Below are 24,717 nucleotides of genomic sequence, written 5' to 3'. Positions count from 1 at the left end.
TAGCTCGCTGTGCTGTGCTGTCTCCTTAACTCCTATCATTTTTATGGGAGTTTCTCAGAGGAGGAGACTGGCTTAGCTATTGAAATGAGCCAGCCCCTTTCAGACACAACACTGGTCACATTCCAACAAAGGAAGCTTTTTCCTGTGTCAAAGGTCCTTAAACTGGGACCTTCTGGGACCTAAAATTGGTACTGATATTTTTAGATCAGGGCACATTTTTTCATTTAAATATATTAATAAATTGTACATACTTATAACTTGTTTAGCAACACTTTGTCTTTATTTAGTACCTTGAGTACCCAGGGGTGCACAGAAACAGACGGAAAAATTACATACATTCCACTAAAGGTGTGTCTGTGAAATCCCCTACACAAGTATTGAGTTAATAAAAAAAAAGAAAAGGAAAAAAAGCAACATAGACAAACAGGCCCCCACTCCTGCCATTTAGAGAGCGAGACATACCAAACAGGTATTCTGGAATTTTTCTTAGACCTTCGATTTCTATTTTCAGGACGTATCATGCTCGATATTTTATCATGTTCACACCCACTGTTTATATAAAGGTCAAAGTCAGTATGAAAGTGAAACCAACTCAATGGAAATTTACAAAAAAACCTGTCAGCACATATTATACTAAGCAGCGGGGGTTCTGAACTTCAAAAAATAATACAACCTGGTTGCTATGGATTACGAAGCCCATTCTTACAATTATTTGTATAAATGTTCCTGCTTGTCATTATGTTTTATATCCCTAAGAGTCAGTGGGTGACATTCGCTAACAACAGATATTGCAATGATTGCAACGCTTCCTGCTTGCTGGAGGGGCATTGCGCTTCATATGATTGACAGGTCGGGTCGGTGGCATGGTTGCACCGCTGGCCCGAATGCTACACTCTCCCATGCTGAAAGAGGAGACAGCTTTTGCCTCTGCTGCATCGGAGGAGCGCGGGGACTCTGAAGCTGTCCTGATCAATGGATATACAAAATATACCAGAACCAAGCACCTCAGATTTCACTAGAGCCCAGATAGTACCAACACCCATACTTTGCCAGGGTAGGTTTTAGCAGCACCCATGACCCCTGTACCATTATTTAAGCACCATAACTGTTTAGCACGGTAGTTCCAGACAATTCAGAGACCCTAGACCTCAGATGATGACTTTGGCCACTCATCACCACTTGGAAGGACATCCTCAGACTGAGAGCCTTCATCCAACTGCCCACCTTCCAGACTCTCCTTTGCTGTGCTAGGCAGTATCTCAGAGGATTACATGCCATTTTTATGGTTCTTGTTGCCACCAGTGGATGTCACCTTTTCGACAACTCAGAAATGGCAAAAAAATTACGACATAACACTTATATCACCAATCATTCTTTAATGGTAGATAGGAGACTAGTGTGAGATGAAGCACAGGGACTTGGGGAGTGAGAAACTGAGCCACACATATCCATCACCCATGGACTTTATCATTGGAATATAGTAATTTCTCACATGTCTTCGTTATATAGCAAACTAACACACAGTTGATGTTCTCGAATAGGAAATTAAGGTTTGAAAACATCATCATGCTGGCAAACACAAGATGTTGATATCAAATTCTTCCATGTATTTATAAGAGGATGTTTGGACCATCCCCAGTGGTTTTCTTGGTTTCAGAGAATTGTAGAAAGGGTTCTTAGAAATCTTTCTTCTCAATGGTGTTACGCACACGCCCGGACTGACTGACGTGAGCGTGGTAAGTGATCCCACTGGACCATGAACCGAGGAGTGCCTGGAGGGGCGTGACTAAGTATCAACTCGGTCCGACCAAGGTCGCACGGCGGCTCAGTCGACTCCGTGAACCAGGGAGGAACCGAGCAGAGGGACCAGGTGCTACTCCAGGTCAGACCCCGGTCACAGTTGTTGACCCACACCGGGGAATGCAGGAACGGGCAGGTTAGGCTGGCATACAGACAGGTGGGTACTGGCAGGCACGGCTGGTATGCAGACAGGTGGGTACTGGCAGGCACGGCTGGTATGCAGACAGGTGGGTACTGGCAGGCACGGCTGGTGTGCAGACAGGTGGGTACTGGCAGGTAGGAACGCAGGCAGGATAGGGACCAGTACAGACTGGGATACAGGAACAGAGCCGCAGGTGCAGTAGACAAGCAGAGCAGAGCAAAACCCGCAGGTGCGGAAGACAAGCAGAGCAAAGCAAAACCCGCAGGTGCGGTAGACAAGCAGAGCAGAGCAAAACCCGCAGGTGCGGTAGACAAGCAGAGCAGAGCAAAAACCCGCAGATGCAGTAGACAAGCAGAGCAGAGTAAAACCCGCTGGTGCGGTAGACTAGCAGAGCAGAGCAAAACCCGCAGGTGCGGTAGACAAGCAGAGCAGAGCAAAACCCGCAGGTGCGGTAGACAAGCAGAGCAAAGCAAAAACCCGCAGGTGCGGTAGACAAGCAGAGCAGAGCAAAACCTGCAGGTGCGGTAGACAAGCAGAGAAGAGCAAAACCCGCAGGTGCGGTAGACAAGCAGAGCACAACCCGCAGGTGCGGTAGACCAGCAGAGCAGAGCAAAACCCGCAGATGCGGTAGACAAGCAGAGCAGAGCGAAACCCGCAGGTGCGGTAAACAAGCAGAGCAGAACAAAACCCGCAGGTGCGGTAGACAAGTATAGCAGAGAAAAACCCACAGGTACAGTAGACAAGCAGAGCAGAGCAAAAACCCGCAGGTGCGGTAGACAAGCAGAGCAGAGCAAAACCCGCAAGTGCGGTAGACAAGCAGAGCAAATACACACAAGGTACTTACAATGAAGTAGCGAGTGGACACTAAACTCACAAACAGAAGTACAGAGACTACGAGTTGGAGTTAGGTGCAGGTTCAGACACTGCAGGAAAAGGGAAGATACGGACATAGAGACAAACAAGTAACGGGCTAGGACACTGTTCAGACAGGAACTGAACCAGGAACAAGATACAGGAACGAGCCTGGGAACTCAGCCCCCAGGATGGCGGAAACAGACTAGAAGTCACAGATATAGGTAACGGGCCTGGGTATGCAGTCCCCAGGGTGGTGGAACAGACTAGAAGTCACAGATACAGGTAACAGGCCTGGGTATACAGCCCCCAGGGTGGCGGAACAGACTAGAAATCACAGATACAGGTAACAGGCCTAGGTATACAGCCCCCAGGGTGGCGGAAACAGACAAGATACAGGACAGGACCTGGCAACTCAGTTGTACAGAACACATTGAAAGAAAGTGTTGCTCAGGCACCTCCTACTGGGTGGAGGGGGTTTAAGTATCCAGTGACACAGCAATAGGCTGGGGACGCATTAGGACTGTGCACACAGTAACTATAAGAAACAGGCAGTAACCGCGCCGCCGCCCTAAGCAATCAGACAAGAGACATGCACACAGCAGGTACTGGAGCAAAGTGTGCAGCCAGGACTGATAGGTAAGATGGCGGTCTTGCATGATGGGAGGTGGTAAGCCATGCCAGCACGCTGCCAGGGATGTTACAAATGGTATCTTCAAAGGTTACAGATTCATGGGAGTGTGATGGAACGTGGTTTTAAATACCAAAGAAACAGGGTGCAGTCTATAAAAACTTGATATTGAGTGAAATGAGTGTTATGAACAGAGCTTTCGATCTTGGTTGAGGAGCAACTGGTCAATATTTGGGTATGAGAATTTTAAGGGCGAAGGGCTTTTATATCAGCTTTGTCTTATTTAATGAAGAAAATATATATATAAATGATCTACATGCAAAGTCTCAATATCATCTTCTTAGGTAGAGCCCTTAGTCTCTGGTCAACATCCTTTCGATAGGCCCCATTGTTGGACATCGTTTCGATTTCTCGAGGCCAAGGTCAGGGTTAAGAGGTACTTTCTTTGTTCAAAAAAGATAGACATGTTCCCATCACCTCATCATCGATGACGCCACATAAGACTGACATGACCTCATTCTACAAAGGTCCTGTACACACTGTGACAATGAGTCTACGCAAAAGATGAGTGAATTGAATTGTGTCAAATTTTTAGAAATTCATTGAAGCCGGCAAATTTGAACAATATTTTCTTCACAGGAGTCGCCAAAAGCGGTGGCCACTATTTCCCACATTCTAAAAGATTGCATCAGCCAGAGATAGACTACATGACCAAGGGAGCAGCTGGGAAAGGCTTCCCCATAATCCTATGCAGCTATTACACTACATGATATAACACAGCCAATCACAAGGGACTATAAAACAGTCATAAAGCACTGAAAAAATTGTACAGATAGTGTGTGACAGCACAGACGTGCCGAAGATCAGTGTGTAAGGAAAAGAGAATAATACAGATTGAACGGATGGGGAGACAGAGATAGGAAAGTTGGAATGTCATCCATGAGTTTTCAGTGTAGTACTTTTGATTCATAGCAAATTAAGTGACCACAAATTGAATTTCCTGCAAAATTCCTAGCACTACAGCCCCTTATGTGACAGATGAGCCTGAGCCACTTGGTTATAGAAGCTAATTTTTTAAGGGGTTGTTCGGGAAGTTTACATTGATGGACTATCGTTAGGACAGGACATCAATATCTGATCGGTAGGAGTTCGACGCCCGGCACCCCCGCCGATCAGCTGTTCCCAGTGCTCAGTTGCGGAGATGCACATCGCACAGCTCCATCAATTGTATAGTGGCCATGACCGGGGACTGCAAATCTACCGCCTAGGGGAGTTTGTGCAGTACCTGGCTTCAACCAATATGTCGTTGACGGAGCTGTGCTGTGCCGTTCTGCAACTGAACACATCCGGCCAGCACTGGGAACAGCTGGTCAGCGGTGTTCCAGGGTGTCGCACTCCCACTGATCAGAAATTGATGACCTATCCTAAGGATAGACCTTCAATGTAAAAGTCCCCGACAGCCCCTTTGGCGGTAACCTTTTCAACGCCTGTTGCTCCACTCCTGAATAGGATACAAAACACACCTTTATATATCTGATACCTTCAAGATCCCGTCATGCATACAGTATGTCCATTGACCATTGAAGGTCAGCTTTAGAAGGGTCTCTGGAGGATGATATTCCTAACGTGAAGTATTTACTGTTCCCATATCCCATTCCTTTGGTCTGCACGTTGACCACAGGGACGCAAAAGAGGTTATTTCTATCACGATGACATGGTTGAGATTGAGCAGAGCTGCTCTACTGTTGGATCATATCGGTAACTCAATCCCATGAGCTAACTGGAAACCTCACTAAGAGAAATACAGGAGATTTGCTGGCGCCCGATGTAACATGAGACAAACTATCAATAGTTCTCACAGACGTCCAACATCAACAACTGGAACACGAAACGTCGCTGTATTTATAGTTGCGTGCATGAAGGGTCTACAAGGATGTGTCAGCATATTAGGATCATGATTGATCCTCTGCTAAAAGATGACTGAATGTTCATAAATGAGGAGGCAAACATGTTGGAGCACCAGCTAGGGGTATTGGGAAATACAGGTATTATGGACGCAAATTCTCGGTCACGGTTACCCTTTTGTGTGTTGTTACACTATATCGGACCTATAACAACTAATGACTGCAACATCCATGTCTGTGCTTGCTCCCTGTGTCAACGGATGGCACAACGCCATCATTGTGAGCAACTTGGGGTGCCAGTGCAGCAGTCCTTTTTGATATTCTAGGACTTGTGGTGCCATCCAGGCAAGGAGCTAGGGTTATCTCACTAACTCTCTTCTGTGAGCCTTGGGCTGGGCGCACTCCTATATAAACTCCCAGCTCCTTGTCTTCAGTTGCCAGTTATAGGTTATACCTGACTCTGGTTCTGTCCCTATATCTGTGCTGCCATAATCGTGTGTGTTATTCAGTTGCTGACCTTGGATTGCTTTGACATTTGCCTGACTATTGTGTTTTCTGACCTCTTTGGTTTTTGATATGGCTTCTAACAATCTTCTCTGCCAGCCTGCTCCACCGGCCAGCAGCTACTTCATGGAACCAACCCTGAAGGGCCATATGTAAGATTAGATCCATGCACATGTGCAAAAGGGTGAAAGTCAGGGCTCCTCGGGGACCTGCTTGCTAGATGACATGGCTTGCACAAAGACTGTCTGGGGAAGTTCTATTAGTAGTTTCCAGGCTATCAGGAACAGAGCTACTTCACACTGATCAATTATAACTGGACTATATCTGATCAGGTTCAACATAAATCAACCAAAATTATGTGCCATTTCTAAAGTTGTTACATACAAATTGAAGATATAGCAGAAGACGGAGTAGAGTAATACATGACCACAGGATCAGACTACACAGGGATTGTTTGTAGTCTGTAGCCATGGAGACACAAAGGTCTGCATCAGAGCTGGAAACATTTAACCAATACATTATTTTAAATTAATTTGCATCAACATATCGCTGAAAACCTTGAAAAAAGCTCATTGTAATTATTTGTCCACAATTGTTTTCTATCTTTCTTCCATTGTGGAAACGTTTTTTGCATGTTCTTATTGAGTATTGTTGCAGTATTTACACATTTCCAGACATTTTTTTTGCAAATTTTTGTGGAAAATTTCTTTCAGTTGTGACATAATATTATTTGATTTGCTTATTGGGGAAATTCTCAAGATTTTTAAATAAAAAAGAAAATTGAATAATTGCAAATATTTTCTGAAGAGACGTAGATATGAGAGAGTCGATGTCAGATGTTTGCTTCTCTCTCGTAACATTCCATTTTCGGAAAAAAATGTGGTTTCTCTTGGCTCCGATTCACTGAGGAGCAATAATTCGTAGGAAAAAAACTCTGCAAGAATTCCCTTTCCTACACTGTGCCAGAGACATGTAACCAGACCCCGATCGCCATGCACATGTGAAATGCGAATCCATAAAGCACAGAGGGCTCCTTCATCTGTGGTCGGATTCTCCATGGATGAAAACAATGAGGTCATCCTACAGAAATGGCTTTCTAAATGAAGAGACTTTCAAGTGGTTTCTGGAGTAAGATCTCAAATCCTGGCTCAGAGGAGAGCGGAGAAGTATTCTCAGCACAGACAAAGCAGTCCCCCAAATCACAGCCTTACATGGTCAGATACTGGGAGGAAGACGGCTGGGGAGATTTTTGGGGAAAAAATGGAAGGAGGCTGTAAATTTGCAAAAGAGTTTCTTTTTCTTCTGACTTCTACTTAACTAATATGTACAGTACAGACCAAAAGTTTGGACACACCTTCTCATTTAAAGATTTTTCTGCATTTTCATGACTATGAAAATTGTACATTCACACTGAAGGCATCAAAACTATGAATTAACACATGTGGAATTACATACTTAACAAAAAAGTGTGAAACAACTGAAAATATGTCTTATATTCTAGGTTCTTCAAAGTAGCCACCTTTTGCTTTGATGACTGCTTTGCACACTCTTGGCATTCTCTTGATGAGCTTCAAGAGGTAGACACTGGAAATGGTCTTCCAACAATCTTGAAGGAGTTCCCAGAGATGCTTAGCACTTGTTGGCCCTTTTGCCTTCACTCTGCGGTCCAGCTCACCCCAAACCATCTCGATTGGGTTCAGGTCTGGTGACTGTGGAGGCCAGGTCATCTAGCGTAGCACCCCATCACTCTCCTACTTGGTCAAATAGCCCTTACACAGCCTGGAGGTGTGTTTGGGGTCATTGTCCTGTTGAAAAATAAATGATGGTCCAACTAAACGCAAACCGGATGGAATAGCATGCCGCTGCAAGATGCTGTGGTAGCCATGCTGGTTCAGTATGCCTTCAATTTTGAATAAGTCTCCAACAGTGTCACCAGCAAAGCACCCCCACACCATCACACCTCCTCCTCCATGCTTCACGGTGGGAACCAGGCATGTAGAGTCCATCCGTTCACCTTTTCTGCGTCGCATAAAGACACGGTGGTTGGAACCAAAGATCTCAAATTTGGACTCATGAGACCAAGCACAGGTTTCCACTGGTCTAATGTCCATTCCTTGTGTTCTTTAGCACAAACAAGTCTCTTCTTCTTGTTGCCTGTCCTTAGCAGTGGTTTCCTAGCAGCTATTTTACCATGAAGGCCTGCTGCACAAAGTCTCCTCTTAACAGTTGTTGAAGGGATGTGTCTGCTGCTAGAACTCTGTGTGGCATTGACCTGGTCTCTAATCTGAGCTGCTGTTTGAGGCTGGTGACTCGGATAAACTTATCCTCAGAAGCAGAGGTGACTCTTGGTCTTCCTTTCCTGGGGCGGTCCTCATGTGACCCAGTTTCTTTGTAGCGCTTGATGGTTTTTGCAACTGCACTTGGGGACACTTTCAAAGTTTGCCCAATTTTTCGCACTGACTGACCTTCATTTCTTAAAGTAATGATGGCCACTCGTTTTTCTTTACTTAGCTGCTTTTTTCTTGCCAATTCTAACAGTCTATTCAGTAGGACTATCAGCTGTGTATCCACCAGACTTCTGCACAACACAACTGATGGTCCCAACCCCATTTATAAGCCAAGAAATCCCACTTATTAAACCTGACAGGGCACACCTGTGAAGTGAAAACCATTTCCGGTGACTACCTCTTGGAGCTCATCAAGAGAATGCCAAGAGTGTGCAAAGCAGTCATCAAAGCAAAAGGTGGCTACTTTGAAGAGCCTAGAATATAAGACATATTTTCAGTTGTTTCACACTTTTTTGTTAAGTATATAATTCCACATGTGTTAATTCATAGTTTTGATGCCTTCAGTGTGAATGTACAATTTTCATAGTCATGAAAATACAGAAAAATCTTTAAATGAGAAGGTGTGTCCAAACTTTTGGTCTGTACTGTAGGTTTTACCCAACTGGGAAACTAGAGAGGGAATGGATAGTCAATGTTACCTGCAGTCCTATGTAACACCACAGATAACAGTGATAACTCTCTGAGTATAGATATTATAGTAGATGTCACCTGCAGTCCTATGTAACACCACAGATAACACAGTGATGACTCTCTGAGTACAGATAATGTAGTAGATGTCACCTACAGTCCTATGTAACACCACAGATAGCACAGTGATAACTCTCTGAGTACAGATAATGTAGATGTCACCTGCAGTCCTATGTAACACCACAGATAACACAGTGATAACTCTCTGAGTACAGATAATGTAGTGATGTCACCTGCAGTCCTATGTAACACCACAGATAACACAGTGATAACTCTCTGAGTACAGATAATGTAGTAGATGTCACCCTCAGTCCTATGTAACACCACAGATAACACAGTGATAACTCCGAGTACAGATAATGTACTAGATGTCACTGTGGCACCCCAGGGGTCTGGTTTCCACAGTAATGTAATGTTATGTCTGAGAGCAGGTGGGAGGTCCTTTGGTCAGGGATCCTGTGCATGCCACACCTCCTGCCCAGTCTTGGGAGGGGAAGAACTTCCCCTATATAAACCCGGGGCTGAGGCAGGGTTAGGAGTCAAGGAGAGTAGAGACGAGAAACAGTCATAGGAAGAAACAGCAGAAGCTCAGTGGGAGCAATACTACTACGAGTCAGGGGCTGGCAGCTGCAGAGCTCGCCCTGACTGAGAAGCTTTCTTACCGGACCCGGCGTCCGAGGCTGTGGGGACTAACTCTTACCCAGCAGCAGAAGCCGACCGGCAGGGGATTTCAGGTCCTCAGGCCCAGAAACCCGAAGGCAAGGTCACACGCGTGGGACCAGCACCGCCATCGTGGAGCGGAAGCCATTAGAAGGCCCCGAGTCACCGGCCATACGGGTGAGCACCACACGGCACACTCAGGGACGTGGGCTACTTATATCCGCTTCTAGCAAGGTAGCCAGAAGAGTACAGTCAGTTTGGGAGGCCTACAACTCCGCCTGGCCAGGGGAGATCCCATCTGCTCAAGGACTGACCAGGCCCCGTTCGCTAGCAAGTACTCCGGGAGGGTCTATCGTTGTTACCAGTAAAGACCCTGAATTACACCGCACCGTCTCTGAGTGGTTCCTGCTACCCCCATCTTCCACGTCGGCTGCCCTGAGGCCATACCCCTCCCGTTGGGGGTTATACTATCACGCTGCACAATTCTACACCGGCCTCAGCGGTCTGCCCTGCAGCGGCAGCTCCATAGCTGCAAATCAACGGGTGGCATAGTCGACACTCAAATAACACCTATCAAGACTGCCACACACTGAGTTTGACTCCCTGGGCACGGACCGGGTCCCCGCCACTCGGAGACTACAACCCTCATCTGATCCGGTTCCGGGTAAGCCCCCGTGCGCGAGACGCTGCGCGACACAGCAGGCCCAGGGGCGCGTCAACTTTGGCGTAGTCGGCAGGATTTCGTGCCCGCAACCACCGGGTACTGCGTGCCTGAAAAGCAAAGACTGTTCAAACTTACCAGTGGTGAGGTTTCCCGCCATCCGGCGCCATCTTCTGCCTTCTTCCCGCCATCCGCGAAGTTTTCCCGCCATCCGGCGCCATCTTCGGCCTTCTTCCCGCCATCCGTGGAGTTTTCCCGCCATTGGATGCCATCTTGAGGACGCCGCGCGGGAAGAAGAGGGGCGTGGACTCCGAAAGCGCGCGAGAACTGAAGCCCCACCTCACGTCCGGACGTTGCGTAAGGTCCTGGAAGGAGCCCAGCAGACGCCGACGTCACCGGAGCGCGACGGAAGGTCCTCAACCCTGACGATCTACTGCGGAGCCGCGGCCTACGGAACAGGATCATCGCAAGGTAGGCCACGGTCCACTAGGGGGGAGGAAGATGTCGGATGCGGAGGAGAGCTTCACTGCCTCAACCCCCGCCAGCGCCACCGCTGCTGCAGTTATGCCCTTCACCATGCCCTATATCCCGGGAGCAGCTTGGCTACCCCAGTACTCAGGGGAGTCACATACCCTGCATGACTTTAGAGAAAAGCTGGATAGCCTCTTCCAGGTGTACCCCCTCACAGAAGAGCAAAAAGTGAGCATCCTGGTGGCCCAACTAACCGGGGCAGCCAAAAGGGAAGTAAAATCCTGGCCACCTGGGAGGAAGACTGTCGCAGGGATACTAACCCGGCTGAAGGATACCTTTGATACCCGCACCTCAGCCGAGATTAAGCTTAGATTCTACGGGTGCAAGCAGCGAGCGCATGAGAGTATAAGGGACTATGCACTAAACCTACAAGAGGCCCTGAGGGCCATTAAGCAGACCGACCCTGATGGAGTGGGAAACGAGGACAGGCTGTTGACCGAACAATTTATAGAGGGACTATATTGTAATGCCCACCGAACCCAGTTGCGGGCGATGGCCTTACAGGATCCCCATCTGGGCTTTGCACAGTTCAAGGACAGAGCCATCCGGGTGCTCCGAGAACCGGCACCGGGTGGCGTTGTGACCCACAGGCGCCCAGCTATCACTTACCACCAGGAGGCGGCGCCCTTGTCGGCAGGGCCTGTGGGAGCTGATGCGCAGGCTTTGGACAATGACCCGGCTCCAGACCTACACCATCAGGTCCAAGAGCTAGCTAAGAGCGTTGCTGCGCTAACCCGAACTGTGCAGTCTTTACAGGTTTCCACCCCAGGGAAGATCCAGCTGGCATCCGGACCGGAGGACATCCCGTGGCGTCGACCAAGGAGGACCCCACCGGCCAGAGGAAGACCCAGTGACCGATACAGCGAAGACGGACGACCCATCTGCCGCCGCTGCAATCAACCCGGACATATGGCAAGGTACTGTTCTTTAAACGGGCACAACCTGGGGTAGAGGGCCAACCCCCAGGAAAAAGATCACCAGGCCCATCGAACTGGCGCGACAGATATGTGGGAGGACGTCCAGTCTTGCCTGTGGTACTGGATGGCATTCCCATGAGTGCCCTACTGGACACCGGGTCACAGGTCACCACCATCCCGTACGTGCTCTTTAAGCAGTACTGGAATGACTCGGATATTACCCGCTACCCTGACGACGACTTGAGTATCATCGCCAGCAATGGCCAGCCCGTGCCACAGATCGGATTTAAAGAGGTGACCATCAAAATCGGTAGAGTCGAACTGGCAGCACAGGGACTGATCATTGTAGATATTGACAAACATGAGAGTCACCCAAAAATAACTCTAGGAACTAATGTAATTGAAAATTGTCTTGCAGAGGTGATTTTCCTTTTACAGCAGGTTGCCAAGAACGCCAGCTCCGGCGAGCAGCGGGTGCTCCAGAAAGAGATCCGGGCACTGATGCGACGGCAACAGGTGGAACTCTCCGGCGGTGAGATTGGTAGCGTAAGAATGTGTGACCCTTTTCCTATTGCCATGCCCCCAAAAAGTGAAATGATGATTTGGTGCCGGGCAGCTATTGGTCTGAGAGGTAGGGATTACCAGGCAATGGTAGAACCAGTTTACTCGGACAGTAGGCCCACCATTTTGACAGCACGGGGGGTGGTTGATGTACGCCATGGGAGGGTGCCCGTTCGCATAATAAATATCGGGGAGAGGGAAGTGTACCTGCCCCGGTATGCTACGCTAGCCAAATTATATACCATTAACCAAAATTCTATACAATCTGTGGAACCCTTGCCTCCATCTCACCCGGAGGAAGGTAACGGCTCTAAGAAAAACATGGAGGACTGGTGTCAGCAACTACATCTGGGTACTGACTCCACTCCCGCATACCAGAAACAAGGAGTCTATCGGGTGGTTCAAGAGTACGAGAGAGTGTTCAGTAAACACCCGTTAGACTTCGGGCGAGTCAAGGGGGTAGAACACCACATCCCCACGGGAGACCATCCTCCTATAAAAGAGAGGTATCGACCCGTACCCCCTGCCCACTACCAACACGCCAAGGGGATGCTTAGAGACATGAAGGAGGCTGGGGTGATCAGGGATAGCTGTAGCCCCTGGGCAGCTCCACTAGTCTTAGTCAGAAAAAAAGACAACACCATGAGGATGTGTGTAGATTACCGGAAAATCAACCGTATCACACACAAGGATGCGTACCCCTTACCAAGGATAGAGGAGTCATTGGCTGCTTTAAGATCTGCTAACTTCTTCTCTACCTTGGATCTCACTAGCGGGTACTGGCAGGTTCCTGTAGCAGAGGCGGACCGGGAGAAGACCGCATTCACCACCCCGATGGGACTTAGCGAGTTCACCTGCATGCCGTTCGGACTCTGCAACGCACCAGGAACCTTCCAACAACTAATGGAGTGTTGTCTGGGCCACAGAAACTTCGAGACGGTCCTGTTGTACCTGGACGATGTCATCGTATATTCCAAGACGTATGAGGACCACCTGAAACACCTGGCGGAAGTGTTCGAAGCTCTGGCGAGTTACGGCCTAAAGGTGAAACCTTCCAAGTGTCACCTCCTGAAACCAAAGGTGCAGTACCTGGGACACGTGGTGAGCGCTGACGGAGTGGCTCCCGACCCTGATAAGATCACCGCAATTAAGGAATGGCCAAGCCCCTCCAGCGTAAAAGAAGTGCGGCAGTTCCTCGGGTTGGTAGGCTACTACCAAAGGTTTATTCCCGGTTTCACCAAAAAGGCAGCACCTATGCAGGACCTCCTGATAGGCCAGTCCCGGAAGGCCAAGAACCAGAAGCCGCCCTTCAAATGGAAGGAGCTGGAAGAAGAGTCCTTCCGCCAGCTGAAGATGGCCCTCACGGGGGACGAAATCCTGGCGTACCCGGATTATAGCCAGCCCTTTATCCTCTACACCGACGCCAGTAACATCGGGCTAGGAGCCGTACTGTCCCAGATCCAGCAGGGGAAGGAACGAGTAATCGCCTACGCCAGCCGAAAGCTGCGACTCACCGAAAGGAACCCCGAGAATTACAGCTCATTTAAGCTAGAGTTCCTGGCCGTAGTATGGGCAGTCACCGAGCGCTTTAAGCATTACCTCGCTTCTTCCCAGTTCACCGTGTACACGGATAACAACCCGTTGACACACCTGGACACGGCAAGACTCGGTGCCCTGGAACAGAGGTGGATGGCCCGTCTGTCCAACTACGAGTTCACAATCAAATACCGGGCCGGACGCTCCAATACCAACGCGGACGCCCTGTCCAGGATGCCCAACCTGCCGGACAAAGGAGAAGATCCGGAGGGACTGGAAGAAGTTGAACTCCCTGCGTTCCACCGTCATGGGACTATCCAGTATTCCCACCGGGTAAGGAGTAAGCAGGCTGCTACGTTGAACCCCTTACCTCACTACAACTGGGCGGAAACGCAAGACAGCGACCCTGCCGTCCGACTGGTGAAGGAGATGCTGACTCGCCCGGAGGCTTGCCTTGAACCAGACGCTCCGGAGGAAGCCAAACAACTATGGGCAGAGAAGAGTCGACTGTTCCTTTACAAGGGGAAGTTGTGCCGCAGAATGGTTAACTCCCGGACGCATGAACTACTCTGGCAAGTAGTGGTGCCACGAAGAGACGCAGCCATGGTGATGGAGGCATACCACAACGGAGCTGGACACTTCGGGTGGAAGATGCTGGAGTTCCTGCTGCGCGAGCGCTTCCACTGGGTAGGCATGAGGGGAACCATTGAGAAGTGGTGCAGAGACTGTGGCCCGTGCAACCTGAGAAGGAAGGACCGTGCCAGCCAGAAGACTCCCCTGCAGTCCATCGTCACCCGGCAACCGTTGGAACTGGTAGCCTTGGATCATGTAAAACTGACCCCAAGCAGAAGTGGCTACGTCTACGCGTTAACCATCGTGGATCATTACTCCCGGTTCTTGGTTGTCGTCCCCGTCAAGGACTTAACGGCTCAAACAGCAGCTAGAGCCTTCCAGCAGCACTTCTGCTGTCCACACGGGTACCCGGACCAAGTGCTGACGGACCAGGGACCTGCCTTTGAAGCGGAGGTCTTCCAGGAATTCTGCAATCTGTATGGCTGCCGGAAGATAAGGACGACATCCTACCATCCGCAAACTAATGGACTTTGTGAGAAAATGAACCAGGTGGTAATGGATCTTCTAAAAACGTTGCCCCTGGAAGAACGCAGTCTGTGGCCTGAGAAGTTGCCCGATCTGGTGGACCTATACAACCACATCCCGGTAGGTTCCACCAACTGTACCCCGGCTTACCTAATGAGGGCAAGACCTGGTAAGTTACCTGTTGACCTGGAAATGGGAGTCCTGACACCCGAGGACACTTCACCAGAAGCAGACTGGGACACAGAGAGGCAGCAGCAGTACCGGAGAGTACAGGAGAGCGTGGAGCGAAGTCTCTGTCAGGCTAGGGAAAGACAAGAGAAAACTTACAACCAGTATGCTCCCGCTGTTCCCCTGGTACCCGGAGAGCAGGTCTTGAAGAGGAAGAGACGGCTCCACAAGTTGGACGACCAGTGGGAGAAGGACCCGTACACCGTACTGCCCTCAAGCCACGAGAACCCGAAGGTTTGTACCATCAGTAAAGACGGAGGGGAAACCACAGCCATTGTATCCCGGGATCACCTGAAGAAGTGTCCCGAACAACTGAGGAACCCTGAAGAGGAACAAGAAGACCATCGACCCGTAGAGGAAGGGGAAGATATGGTTAGTACTGTGCTCGGGGACTTCCCTCGGTCTTGGACTCAAGTCAATGGTGCAGTTGTGGTACCCGTACTCACCTTCCTCCAACCAGCATCCCAAACACCTATGGAGCAACAGGTAGAGCTGGAAGAACAGCCGGTCCAGGAGGCAGAAGACCCCACACCCGCAGACCAGGAGGATCAACCCTCTGCTTGCAGTGAGCCTGCCATATCCCTAGTGAGCCAAAGAGCCGGTAGACAGCTGCCCAGTTTACCCTTGACAGCTTCTACACCCTGTAGTTCAGGGCTAGACAGTCAGCTCCGTAGGTCCACTAGGGCCACTAGAGGTCAGTTACCCGCACGTTGGAGGATTTGAAGTGTATAAATTGTTTTATTTATGTTTACCTGTGTATTGTTGCTTGTGTATAATTTTGTGTTTCTAGTTATTTGTAGGAGTCCTTGGTGGATTTACCGGGAATCCTTTGTACATAGTTGGAGCGTAACCCAGGACGGACTAAAGACTGTTAAGGACTCGGGGCAGGACAAACCCCTACCTGGTTACGTCTCCCTGTTTTGGTGAAATGGACACCTTGCTTTTCTTCAAAGACTGCACCCGGTTACGGACATGCCGTGACCACCTTTATGTGTTTCTTCTTATTGTACTATTATTGTTGTAATATCTTGTTATGTTTTTCTAAAATATGTTTAGTCCCGGAGTACTAAATTTCACTAGGGGGGAATGTGGCACCCCAGGGGTCTGGTTTCCACAGTAATGTAATGTTATGTCTGAGAGCAGGTGGGAGGTCCTTTGGTCAGGGATCCTGTGCATGCCACACCTCCTGCCCAGTCTTGGGAGGGGAAGAACTTCCCCTATATAAACCCGGGGCTGAGGCAGGGTTAGGAGTCAAGGAGAGTAGAGACGAGAAACAGTCATAGGAAGAAACAGCAGAAGCTCAGTCGGAGCAATACTACTACGAGTCAGGGGCTGGCAGCTGCAGAGCTCGCCCTGACTGAGAAGCTTTCTTACCGGACCCGGCGTCCGAGGCTGTGGGGACTAACTCTTACCCAGCAGCAGAAGCCGACCGGCAGGGGATTTCAGGTCCTCAGGCCCAGAAACCCGAAGGCAAGGTCACACGCGTGGGACCAGCACCGCCATCGTGGAGTGGAAGCCATTAGAAGGCCCCGAGTCACCGGCCATACGGGTGAGCACCACACGGCACACTCAGGGACGTGGGCTACTTATATCCGCTTCTAGCAAGGTAGCCAGAAGAGTACAGTCAGTTTGGGAGGCCTACAACTCCGCCTGGCCAGGGGAGATCCCATCTGCTCAAGGACTGACCAGGCCCCGTTCGCTAGCAAGTACTCCGGGAGGGTCTATCGTTGTTACCAGTAAAGACCCTGAATTACACCGCACCGTCTCTGAGTGGTTCCTGCTACCCCCATCTTCCACGTCGGCTGCCCTGAGGCCATACCCCTCCCGTTGGGGGTTATACTATCACGCTGCACAATTCTACACCGGCCTCAACGGTCTGCCCTGCAGCGGCAGCTCCATAGCTGCAAATCAACGGGTGGCGTAGTCGACACTCAAATAACACCTATCAAGACTGCCACACACTGAGTTTGACTCCCTGGGCACGGACCGGGTCCCCGCCACTCGGAGACTACAACCCTCATCTGATCCGGTTCCGGGTAAGCCCCCGTGCGCGAGACGCTGCGCGACACAGCAGGCCCAGGGGCGCGTCATCACCTGCAGTCCTATGTAACACCACAGATAACACAGGGATAACTCTCGGAGCACAGATAATGTACTAGATGTCACCTGCAGTCCTATGTAACACCACAGATAACAGTGATAACTCTCTGAGGACAGATAATGTAGTAGATGTCATCTGCAGTCCTATGTAAGACCAGAGATAACACAGTGATAACTCTCTGAGTACAGATAATGTAGTAGATGTCACCTGCAGTCCTATGTAACACCACAGATAACACAGTGATAACTCTCTGAGTACAGATAATGTAGTAGATGTCACCTGCAGTCCTATGTAACACCACAGATAACACAGTGATAACTCTCTGAGGACAGATACTGTAGTAGATGTCACCTGCAGTCCTATGTAACACCACAGATAACACAGTGATAACTCTCTGAGTACAGATAATGTAGTAGATGTCACCTGCAGTCCTATGTAACACCACAGATAACACAGTGATAACTCTCTGAGTACAGATAATGTAGTAGATGTCACCTGCAGTCCTATGTAACACCACAGATAACACAGTGATAACTCTCTGAGGACAGATACTGTAGTAGATGTCACCTGCAGTCCTATGTAACACCACAGATAACACAGTGATAACTCTCTGAGTACAGATAATGTAGTAGATGTCACCTGCAGTCCTATGTAACACCACAGATAACACAGTGATAACTCTCTGAGTACAGATAATGTAGTACATGTCACCTGCAGTCCTATGTAACACCACAGATAACACAGGGAGAACTCTGAGTACAGATAATGTAGTAGATGTCACCTGCAGTCCCATGTAACACCACACATAACAGTAGAGGTTACCTGCAGTCCTATGTAATACTATGGGTTCCATGTTCACTGCCTGTCACGTGACCCAGAAGGTCCTGGCAGGACCTTAGTTCATTACAAAGCCTGAAGGGTGAAGTTCCTTTTGGCTCTCTCCTCCACCGTCATATTCAGCTGCGTCTGTGATTGTAGGACACTGATATTGGGACGTAACCCGACCTCCCGGGACAGCTCCCCATAGTCAGAACAACTCCCCATAGTCGGGACAGTCCTGCTGGGGCCGGGACAGTTCCCCATAGTCGGGACAGTTCCTCATAGTCGGGACAGCTCCCCATAGTTGGGACAGTCCTGCTGGAGCCGGGATGGCTCCCCATAGTCGGGACAGCTCTCCATAGTCGGGACAGCTCCCCATAGTCAGGACAGTCCTGCTGGGGCCGGGACAGCTCCCCATGGTCGCGACAGCTCCCCATAGTTGGGACAGTCCTGCTGGAGCCGGGATGGGTTCTCATAGTCGGGACAGCTCCCCATAGTTGGGACAGTCCTGCTGGAGACGGGACAGCTCCCCATAGTCGGGGCAGCTTCCCATAGTCGGGACAGTCCTGCTGGGGCCGGGACAGCTCCCCATGGTCGCGACAGCTCCCCATAGTTGGGACAGTCCTGCTGGAGCCGGGATGGGTCCCCATAGTCGGGACAGCTCCCCATAGTCGGGACAGTCCTGCTGGAGACGGGACAGCTCACCATAGTCGGGGCAGCTTCCCATAGTCGGGACAGTCCTGCTGGAGCTGGGACAGTTGGGAGATACATATGGGAATATAGTTAGGAGCATCATACTGAGACGCTAATAAGTTTCATTATTTGTATAGTGTGAATGTGGATGGGGGAGGCAGAATTTGGTCACTTTTCTTGAGCCCAAGAACACTTTACCAACCTCTGGCTCTAAAATGCCAGTGTCTACATTTACTAGAGGCCAGCTAACGACAAGGGAACGTGTCATCAGAAAACAACAACTACTGTTTAAATCAGTTTTTTGGATAGGTGTAATTTTTACACACTTTTGATAATGCACATTCTTTTATTTATTTCTCATATCACGATCTGTATTAAAAAAATTAAAACATTTTTCAATATCCACACCAGACACTGAGGGTATTAGGCCATTCTAGGCTCACACTTCCTGTTCTTTCACAAAATTCACATGTATATTAGCAGTAATAGACTGACTCCGCCTCCATCTTATTTAATGAATCATCTAATGAGCGTGTGCAGAGGGAGGGGAAGGTGAGCTGTGACATCTGCTACTGTGAATAGTGGATCCTGTGTTATCTACTGTATATACAGGTGTTATCAGTCATCGTACAGGAGGAGGAGGTGAGCTGTGACATCACCTATTGTGAATGGTGGATCCTTTGTTATCTACTGTATATAGAGGTGTTATCATTCATTGTACAGGAGGAGGAGGTGAGCTGTAACATCACCTATTGTGAATGGTGGATCCTGTGTTATCTACTGTATATATAGGTGTTATCAGTCATTGTACAGGAGGAGGAGGGGGTGAGCTGTGACATCACCTATTGTGAATGGTGGATCCTTTGTTATCTACTGTATATAGAGGTGTTATCAGTCATTGTACAGGAGGAGGAGGAGGTGAGCTGTGACATCACCTATTGTGAATGGTGGATCCTGTGTTATCTACTGTATATAGAGGTGTTATCAGTCATTGTACAGGAGGAGGAGGAGAGCTGTGACATCAGCTATTGTGAATGGTGGATCCTTTGTTATCTACTGTATATAGAGGTGTTTTCAGTCATTGAATGGGAGGAGGAGGTGTGCTGTGACATCACCTATTGTGAATGGTGGATCCTGTGTTACCTACTGTATATACAGGTGTTATCAGTCATTGTACAGGAGGAGGAGAGCTGTGACATCAGCTATTGTGAATGATGGATCCTTTGTTATCTACTGTATATAGAGGTGTTTTCAGTCATTGAACGGGAGGAGGAGGTGCGTTGTGACATCACCTATTGTGAATGGTGGATCCTGTGTTACCTACTGTATATAGAGGTGTTATCAGTCATTGTACAGGAGAGAGAGGAGGTGAGCTGTGATATCACCTATTGTGAATGGTGGATCCTGTGTTATTAACTGTGCATAGAGGTGTTATCAGTCATTGTACAGGAGGAGGAGGTGAGCTGTGACATCATCTATTGCGAATGGTGAATCCAGTGTTATCTACTGTATATAGAGGTGTTATCAGTCATTGTACAGGAGGAGGAGGTGAGCTGTGACATCACCTATTGTGAATGGTGAATCCAGTGTTATCTACTGTATATAGAGGTGTTATCAGTCATTGTACAGGAGGAGGAGGAGGTGAGCAGAGTTGAGTAGACAGGCGCTTTCTTGTAGCAGTACTGGGTGTGTAGATAGCACTGAGGTACAGCAAAGTTGCGTAGACAGTCAGGCATTTTGTTGTAGCAGTGCTGGGTGTGCAGATAGCACTCAGGTACAGCAGAGTTGCGTAGACAGTCAGGCGCTTTGTTGTAGCAGTACTGGGTGTGCAGATAACACTCAGGTACAGCAAAGTAGAGTACAGTCAGGCCTTTGTTGTAGCAGTGCTGGGTGTGCAGATAGCACTCAGGTACAGCAAAGTTGAGTAGACAGTCAGGCATTTTGTTGTAGCAGTGCTGGGTGTGCAGATAGCACTCAGGTACAGCAGAGTTGCGTAGACAGTCAGCCCTTTGTTGTAGCAGTGCTGGGTGTGCAGATAACACTCAGGTACAGCAGAGTTGAGTACAGTCAGGCCTTTGTTGTAGCAGTGCTGGGTGTGCAGATAGCACTCAGGTACAGCAGAGTTGAGTACAGTCAGGCCTTTGTTGTAGCAGTGCTGGGTGTGCAGATAGCACTCAGGTACAGCAGAGTTGCGTAGACAGTCAGGCGCTTTGTTGTAGCAGTGCTGGGTGTGCAGATAACACTCAGGTACAGCAGAGTTGAGTACAGTCAGGCCTTTGTTGTAGCAGTGCTGGGTGTGCAGATAACACTCAGGTACAGCAGAGTTGAGTACAGTCAGGCCTTTGTTGTAGCAGTGCTGGGTGTGCAGATAGCACTCAGGTACAGCAGAGTTGAGTACAGTCAGGCCTTTGTTGTAGCAGTGCTGGGTGTGCAGATAGCACTCAGGTACAGCAGAGTTGCGTAGACAGTCAGGCGCTTTGTTGTAGCAGTGCTGGGTGTGCAGATAACACTCAGGTACAGCAGAGTTGAGTACAGTCAGGCCTTTGTTGTAGCAGTGCTGGGTGTGCAGATAACACTGAGGTACAGCAGAGTTGAGAAGACAGTCAGGCCTTTGTTGTAGCAGTGCTGGGTGTGCAGATAACACTCAGGTACAGCAGAGTTGAGTACAGTCCGGCCTTTGTTGTAGCAGTGCTGGGTGTGCAGATAACACTCAGGTACAGCAGAGTTGAGTACAGTCAGGCCTTTGTTGTAGCAGTGCTGGGTGTGCAGATAACACTGAGGTACAGCAGAGTTGAGAAGACAGTCAGGCCTTTGTTGTAGCAGTGCTGGGTGTGCAGATAACACTCAGGTACAGCAGAGTTGAGTACAGTCAGGCCTTTGTTGTAGCAGTGCTGGGTGTGCAGATAACACTCAGGTACAGCAGAGTTGAGTACAGTCAGGCCTTTGTTGTAGCAGTGCTGGGTGTGCAGATAACACTCAGGTACAGCAGAGTTGAGTACAGTCAGGCCTTTGTTGTAGCAGTGCTGGGTGTGCAGATAACACTCAGGTACAGCAGAGTTGAGTACAGTCAGGCCTTTGTTGTAGCAGTGCTGGGTGTGCAGATAACACTCAGGTACAGCAGAGTTGAGTACAGTCAGGCCTTTGTTGTAGCAGTGCTGGGTGTGCAGATAACACTCAGGTACATCAGAGTTGAGAAGACAGGCAGGCACCTTGTTTACGGACAGCTCAATGTGTGAGTAGACAATCAGGCACTTGGCTGCAGCAGAGCCGAGTTGTGAGTCTAGGCCTCCTGGAAAGTTGTGCACTTGCTACCTAAATACTCAGGAGGAAATCAGTGCATCAGTCGCAAGCACCATTTTTCTGTCCGGTCATGAATATTAATTATACAGGTGCACAACCTTGTCATTAGTTGTGCCCGGCACAGGGATGAAAAAAAGCTGGACACACCTGATATATGCAAACCCAAGATTAGGTTCAACCTTAAAGTTGTCTTACCCACTGAGCCACCATGGTCAGGTATCTTCACGGTCACATTTAATTGTACATGAAGCTAAGATGGCCTGCTTTCATCCACCTTCTTATGCAGCTCTGCCCATCTTGCTGGCATCATACGACACAGCACATGACACCGAGCTTCCTGCCCATACATACTCACAATGTCTGAAAGACGGCATAACGACACATAAATTGCTATTTCATCCTTCTTCTCTGCTAGATTTCTAAAACTTAACATGGACAAAACAGAATTCATCATCTTTCCGCCATCTCATTCAACCCTCCCAACTGACCTATCCATCATAGTCAATGGCTGCCCACTCTCCCCAGTCCCTCAAGCTCGCTGCCTCGGGGTAACCCTGGACTCGGAACTCTCCTTCAAACCACATATCCAAGCCCTTTCCACTTCCTGCCGACTCCAACTTAAAAATATCTCCCGGATCCGCACATTCCTAAACCATGAATCTGCAAAAACACTAGTGCACGCCCTCATCATCTCCCGCCTTGACTACTGCAACCTCCTGCTCTGTGGCCTCCCCTCTAACACTCTCACACCCCTCCAATCTATCATAAACTCTGCTGCTCGACTAATCAACCTGTCCCCCCGCTATTCCCCGGCCTCTCCTCTCTGTCAATCTCTTCACTGGCTCCCCATTGCTCAGAGACTCCAGTTCAAAACCCTAACCATGACATACAAAGCCATTCACAACCTGTCTCCTCCATATATCTCCGACCTAGTCTCCCGTTACATACCTGCACGCAACCTCCGATCCTCACAAGATCTCCTGCTCTACTCCCCTCTTATCTCCTCCTCCCACAACCGTATACAAGATTTCTCCCGTGCTTCCGCCCTACTCTGGAACTCTCTACCCCAACGTATCAGACTCTCGCCTACCGTGGAAACCTTCAAAAGGAACCTGAAGACCCACCTCTTCCGACAAGCCTACAACCTGCAGTAACCACCGCTCCACCATACCGCTGCACGACCAGCTCTACCCTCACCTACTGTATCCTCACCCATCCCTCGTAGATTGTGAGCCCTCGCTGGCAGGGTCCTCGCTCCGCCTGTACCAGTCGCTGTCACATTGTGTTCAAGATTATTGAAATTGTTCTTGTATTATACCCCCTTTTTCACATGTAAAGCGCCATGGAATAAATGGCGCTATAATAATAAATAATAATAATAATAATAATAATAATAAATCTGCCTATTTTTGACCCCCTGCATCTACTTTTGGGAGGCCTCTATCAGTCTCTAGATCTAAACCTCTGCACTGCAGATAGTTGGTCTTTTGCCGATATGAAGCGGTGAGTTGTTTACCAGGATCCAGAACTGAATAAAGAAATCATTAGCTGGAAATGTTTCCAGTCTGGGCAGTAATTCAAAATACCTACAGGGAAAAACAGGCCGTCCGTTATGAGGTAATGATCAACGTGCTAAAAATCCCGCTCCAAAATATTCCAGGAAAGGAAGAAGAGGAGAACTCCCAATGCCAGGCAAAACTGATGTGATGCACATTAGGGGAAATAGTCGTTATACGAGGGGTGCTATATACCAGTAAGCTAGAACCAGAATTATGGCATCCTCACAGGACGAAAAAAGGAGGTAAGAAGATCACCCATCACTCAAATCTAATAGGGCTCCACAGCTGGCCATACCCATAAGATAGCTGTAAGCTGAATGAACGCTATCTCTCCCGAATCCCCCATACACACGAGATTGATCCGATCCTTCTCTCCTCTGATGTCATCTGTTAGGGGAGTAACGAGACATCAAATGGTAGGCCGGTCTCTTCAAAATCAGTGTGTGACTTACCTCTAATGACTATGGGGTCTTTAAAGGCCCCCATACACATTAGAGTAATGTCGGTTGGGGCTTCGGACAAATGATCGTTCAGTGAGTTGCCAATCGGGCATGCCCGATTTTGGACTGCAGATGACTTTGTTCTCCCAGAGGTACGACATGTCTGGTGAGGGCTTTCTCATAGGGAACACAAAAGAACAATTGTTCCAAGATGGCTGTCTGCCAAACAATCTGCAGAAGCATCGTTCTCCTGACAGCCATCTAATGTGTACGGCCAGCTCAAGTTGGCTAGAAGATGAGCTTGTGTCTCACCTGAACCAGGATAGTAAAAATATGGGTGTTTAGATGATCAGAAGAAGAATGTGAATAAATGTTTAACTAAAGTTGTAAGGGAAGATAAGTTAGATAGTTGGCAATACAGTATTGTCGGGGCAGGCAAATGTTCTATCAACAAGACACCTGGTATGGATTTGGCTCCAGCAAATACAAAGTTGAAGAGGACTTGAGCATGGAAATCCAAAAGGTATCGCTGGTGAGGACAATGAAAGAGCTGAAAGAAGCTCTGGAGCTCAAAAGAGAAGAAATGGTGCTCCAGAAATCGAATCCAGAAGGACATCAATAAACATCAATGTCTAGATGTCTATGCGAACTATAAGTTGCCTGTGTGCAAGGAGATTGGTTCTGTTAAGACTTTCTCTTCTCGGGAGTGTGAAGTTCAATCCGTCAGAGACCTGGTGATCTATGC

Source organism: Phyllobates terribilis, unplaced genomic scaffold (assembly GCF_046119375.1).
Source record: "Phyllobates terribilis strain yellow unplaced genomic scaffold, ASM4611937v1 Scaffold_7__3_contigs__length_470593459, whole genome shotgun sequence".
Lineage (NCBI taxonomy): Eukaryota > Metazoa > Chordata > Amphibia > Anura > Dendrobatidae > Phyllobates > Phyllobates terribilis.
The sequence above is the reverse complement of the archived record's forward strand: the minus strand, read 5'-3'. Positions refer to the sequence as shown.